The sequence below is a fragment of the Mustela lutreola genome, chromosome X, assembly GCF_030435805.1.
Source record: "Mustela lutreola isolate mMusLut2 chromosome X, mMusLut2.pri, whole genome shotgun sequence".
Taxonomy (NCBI): domain Eukaryota; kingdom Metazoa; phylum Chordata; class Mammalia; order Carnivora; family Mustelidae; genus Mustela; species Mustela lutreola.
The window spans coordinates 19,556,284-19,562,283 of record NC_081308.1 but is presented as its reverse complement, the minus strand read 5'-3'; positions in this window follow the sequence as shown (position 1 = coordinate 19,562,283).

The window sequence follows — 6,000 nt, the reverse complement described above, 5'->3', positions numbered from 1 at the left end:
GGAATAATTTCAAAGCTCATGAAAATTTCTTTGAAAATATTTTTAGTGATTCTTTAGTGTTCCATAATATGGCTATACCATAATTTATCTAACCATGCCTCTTTTGTGAGACGTAACTACATTTTTAAAGTTCTTTGATTATACACACGCACGTATGCACGCTTGCACATGCATATAGAGTGTCCAAACTTCTGATTATTTCCTTGCTGTAATTTCCTAAGGATGAAACTTAAAAATGAACTATTTAAAGTCCCTGAGAAATAGTACTAGGTTAAGTTCCAGGAAAGTTGTACAACATACCCCACTCACATCTGTACTAAAAGAATTCAATCATAAACAATTTAGGTGAAAATTGTATTTTTAGTTTCTTTGGTTCTAGAATGTTGATTAATTTTTCACATCTGTTTGCTATGTGTGTCCTGTGAATTCCTGTACATGGTGTTTATGTAGCTTTCAATGGTATTTCGGTGTTTCATTATGGATTTGGAAGGATTCCTCATCAGCTATGCTTTGCCACGCTTGAGCATGCTATTCCAAAAGATGACCGGTATCTTTAAATACTGGAACAATTTAAAAAAAAACTATATAATCAAATTAATTTCAGTGAATGTGAAAAGCAAAACAATTTAGAGAAAAGATGGGAGTTAATTGATAGAGCAAAAAAATTAACAATTGAATACATTTAAGAGATAGAGGCGAAAAAGAAAGGCATGGTATACATTACAGATTAAAAAAAACCTATTCAAAAGTTAACAGCATTCTTAGATGTGGAGTATGAGAGGTTTCTTAGTTAGGGTTCCATCTTCTGTAATAGAAATATACATTCAAACCTTTTAAAAAAGATTTTGTTTATGTATTTGACAGAGAGAGCACAAGCAGGGGGAGCTGCAGAGAGAGAGGGAGAGGCAGAGTCCCTGCTGAGCAAGGAGACCGATGCAGGACTCCATCCTAGGACCCTGGGATCACGACTTAGGCCGAAGGCAGACACTTGACTGACTGAGCCACCCAGGCATCCCTACTTTCAAACTTGTATTGAATGTGTGCTAGTGGGAGCGTAGTTAGGTGGAAGTGAAAACAAACAAGATCCACTCTGCTCTCAGTCTAGTAGGAAAATGATTCAAAATCACTGAAGGCAAGAAAAGGTGCTAAACAGAGGGAAAAGCAGGATGCTGTGGGAGCTCCAAGTTACAATTACTGTTGGTGAGAATCAAGGAAAGGTTCCTGGAGGGACTGGCATTTCTACTTGGTCATGGCAATTAAGATCTCTGTAGGTAGAGAACACACATAAGGGTTTCAAGAAAGGATGGGCAGAAAAAGCACAGGAGGTCACATGAAGCAGGCAACGAGATCCGATCTGTCTCCACGTGGATTCTAGTGCTGGTAGAAATGATCAACGTAAAACCGGATATTTGTCATGAATGAAAAAAAAAAGGCCAAAGACTTATTTTAACTCCTTAAAAAAATGTTTAACTCTGAGAATAATAAAGAAAAAAAGACACTGACCATGGAAAATTCAGACCACAAAAAATGACACACGGCAACGGCAAAACTTTATATATTTGTAGCCTTAAGGTGGGAGTCCCTGGATGCTTACTCCTAGAGGAGAATGAGAATACAAGGGATTTACTTAAGAGGTCATTCATTCCAGAAAGCATCATCAATTAGGGAAGGGGAAGTAAGACAGGGATGGGGATGAACTAGTAAAGGGTACGTCTTCAAGCAGTTTTCCACCGGAGGTAACTGGGTTTGATCCTCCCCCCGCACAGCCCAGGGAACTAAGTAAAACCATGTAGAACACAGCCGAGAGTCATCCCACCAGACGCTATGGAAGCTGGGGTATTTACCCTCCAACTTCATTGGCTTAGAATTGTGGGGAGTTGCAGGTATTTGCACTCAGGAGCCAACTACCATTCTTTTTTTTTTTTAAGATTTTATTTATTTATTTGACAGACAGAGAACACAAGTAGACAGAGGCAGGCAGAGAGAGAGGAAGGGAAGCAGGCCCCCTGCTGAGCAGAGAGCCCGATGTGGGACTCGATCCGAGGACCCTGAGATCATGACCTGAGCCAAAGGCAGCGGCTTAACCCACTGAGCCACCCAGGCGCCCCGCCAACTACCATTCTTGAGTACTGAAGGGTGAGCGCTGGGGGATATTGGTGGGTCACCACTACTCTACTACGTTTATTAGTGATTGAAAACAATTGGAAGAATCACATTTTCTTGACAAAATTTAGGCCCACAGAATCTGCAACACAGGAAACCGGCAGACCTAATTGCCATAAAAGTAAACTCACTTATAAGAGGTTAAAACATAAAAATTTTTATTTGGACAAATTTTAAAACAAATCATTATGACATTTTTATGAATAAGAATTTTCCAGATGAAAATAATTGCATTCAAATACAAATGAAAGTACTAGAAACATTTTATCTGCCTTATATAGAAAATTAATATCAAGGAATTAAAATGATTTGAGTTTGCTTGGGAAAATATGTTCTTCATAAAATTTCTTCAATGTTGGCATGATTCTGATTAGAATGTTTGTACTAACAAACATGGAGTCACAGTGTCCTCGGGCTCAAAACAAGAAGAGGATCGAAACATCCTGTTCTTGAGCTACTAGAGGCCAAAAAATGAAGAGGTTTTGTGCCAGGGGAAATTGCATGGGTAAATGCAGAGTGGAAAAGCATATGGAATGCTTTGGGAATGATGAATTCCTTACTGACAGAGCTATGGGAGCAGATGTTAAGCAAAAAAAAAAAAAAAAATCATATTCATGAATATTCTGAGAATCTGCAGATTTCTTTGTTGAAGGAGGATAAGAGAAAAATTGGATCTTACAGTCTGCCAGTAAAACTCCTCACAACTTTTCATTAAAACGTCCCATGACCTTATAGAAAAATAATAAAAATTCATTAAAATGAGAGATTGACAGACAACATAGTATCAACTTGTGAATAGCCTTGGAAATAATTTTGAGGCAAATAGAGTTAGACTGAGAAAAACAGATGCATACTTCACCTCCTATGGAATACTCAGGCTTCCCTTCACGAAAGAGAGCATCCGTAGAAAGAACTTTTTTTTTTTTTTTTTTTTTAAGAGACATTGTTCTTGCTACACCAACTGCGTTCTGGTGTGGAAATTCAGGCCCTTACTAGCCAGAAGACTGGGCATTCATAGCTCTTGATCCCAAGAAGCTATACTGTGAAGCAGGAGGTTTTATTCCTGAGTTTTGCCCTTGCTTCAAACCCATCTGTGTCCTCTGCACCCCCTCTAGTCCCCATCCCCTCTGCCCACTCTAGCCTCCCAGCCCCCCCCCCCCCCTTCTAGGCTCCCCACTGCCTTTTTACATATTTACACTGAAAGAGAACAGCCCTGTTAATCAAGGAGGCAGGAAGTAAGGGCAGACTGGCCGGGGTATCAAATGTATGTTCCCCCATTATTCACTCACTGTAGGCAACCACAGACGTAGGGAGAACTGTTTCACTTACTGTCATTGGCTTCCAGTACCAAAGACAAAGATGACAAGAGGAAGGTGATAACTACGAGAGCACAAGGAGGTACAATAAGCGAATGCCTGTTAGAAGCTGGAACACGGACAGGAAGCCATGCCCAACAACTATCCCACTTTCCTGCTGTGGATTTATCGAGGAGGTGGAAACACTACCCAAACGCATACAAGCTGGGGTTAAAGGCAACACACACGTTCTGGTGACACACTGAGTCTGGGAGGGTCTTCCCCTGTTCAGGTTTGGTTAAAAGAAAAAACAAATTGGGGTCTACAAACAGAGACTATGGTGTAAAAGAAATAGTTGGAAGACTCAAAGAAAGCAAATACTGGGGCGCCTGGGTGGCTCAGTGGGTTAAGGCCTCTGCCTTCGGCTCAGGTCATGACTCCAGGGTCCTGGGATCGAGCCCCGCATCTGGCTCCCTGCTCAGCGGGAAGCCTGCTTCCCTTCCTCTCTCTCTCTGCCTGCCCCTCTGCCTACTTGTGATCTGTCTGTCAAATAAATAAATAAAATATTTTTTTAAAAAAGGAAATACTTCTGGGAAATTACTGGCTTTCAGAGCCAGAAGAAAAAGCCCAAACTATTTGGTATCTTCAAATGATTGCAAATAACCATAACCTCTCTGCACAAGGAGCAAAAGGGCATAGGCAGATGAGCAAAAGTTGAAAAGGTAGTTGATGCAAAGAAGACTGTAAGGAATTTCCTAAGGCAACAACAGAATTAAAATCCATATGCAGTCAGTAAAGAATAGAAAGCCTATATAGGAAATTCACCTGCTGACAAGAAGGACATCCTTGAGATACTTTCCCAGAATGCAGGTGACTCTGACAATTAGTTCTTCACCACGGGCTTCATGATCACCTACTACGTGCCCAGCACTTCTAGGTATTGGATCTACAGGTCTTCACATTATCATCAGACTGAGACAGGCAGCCAGTAAACACTTAAACACAAATTAACATACAACTGTGAACGATGATGTGTGCTACAACTAAAAACTGATCCTAAAATCCTTGCCTGGGAGAAGCTAGTTCTAACTGTGTGGTTAGGGAGCATCTCTCTAAAGAAGGAAGCTAGAGCTGGAGATAGGAAGGATCAGTAAGAGAAAACCAACAAACACAATGTGGGCAGGTGTGTGTAGCCCTGCAACAGGACAGCATGTGGGGCATCAGAAAGACGGAAACAAGACCAGGGTGTCTGGCTGGGGAGAGGGAGGCGAGGAACACGACGGACAAATACTAAGGCCAGATCGCACGAGGCCTCCAGAGGCTGGGTGAGAAATCTGTGTTTTATTCTAAGGAAAATGGGAAGTCATCAAAGGGTTCTAAGTTTAGGCAGCTGATGTGACTTACATTTTCAAAGGTCGTCTGGTCCCTGGAAGGGGGAAGCATGGGATTGGAAAGCTCACCAAAGGGGCCAGGGCAGTGCGAAGGGTGATGACCACTAGGACAAGGGTGATGGCTGACAGTGCAGACAGAGGAGTGAATGGCATGTGGACAAGCTCTGGAGGTATCGACTGACACAACTTGGTGATGAAATGGTTCTATGAGGTAGCGGAGAAGAGATGGCCACCGAAAGACTCCTGGGTCCATCTTGGACACAGGGCATATGATGGTGTCTTTTGCTCCAATGGGAAAGACGGAGGAAGAGCAATTTGGGGAGGGAATGACAGGACCGCAGGTCCAGGCCCATTAGCTCTCAGAAGCTTGTGAGGTGTTCAAGGGTGAAGAGATCAAAAATGTCTGCCAGATACGTCAATCTGGATGAAATGGAGAAGAAAGGTCAGAATTAAAGAGATACATCGGCCAGTCACCTGCCATTACTTAATTATTTTAGCACTTAATATTTTTGAGTACTCAATATTTTTGATAGTACTTAATTATTTTGACTTTATGTCGCTTTTCCTTATGGAAATATTCAAAGATACATGAAAGTAGACTAAATAATATATTGAATCGTTACCCATCACAGTACCCATACTATTTTGCCATGAGAATAGGAATTCCCCTGAGGAGAAAGAGAAAGATCCCAATTCCCACTGCTTACTCCAGTCTGCTCCCTCATCTGAAAAATGAGAATATTCCAACCCACCTCAGGGAGTTCTGGTGACACTAAAAGAGATTAATCATGTCAACAGTATGTGGTAACCAATGTAAGCCATTCATATTTTTATTGTTGAGTGGGTGATATTGATCCAAAACACAGCAAGGTTCCTGGGTGGAAACAGGTTTCTAAACTCAGGAAAAGGTAACCGAAACCACTGAGCTCTTATGGAGAGAAAAGCAAAACAGAAGCTGCTGATACAACTATGGCAAGTTTGGGATTCTCTCAAAGGTGAAGTAAGCCAAGGACACAGCGGGAATCTGACCGAGTGAAATTCCGAGGTGTGCGCGTAAGAACTCAGCTGGCCGGCAATGCGGTCCCCACTCGACGGTGGAGACACGACGTCGAGGAAAATTCACATGAAAATGAAGTGAGAGGTCGAGCCGG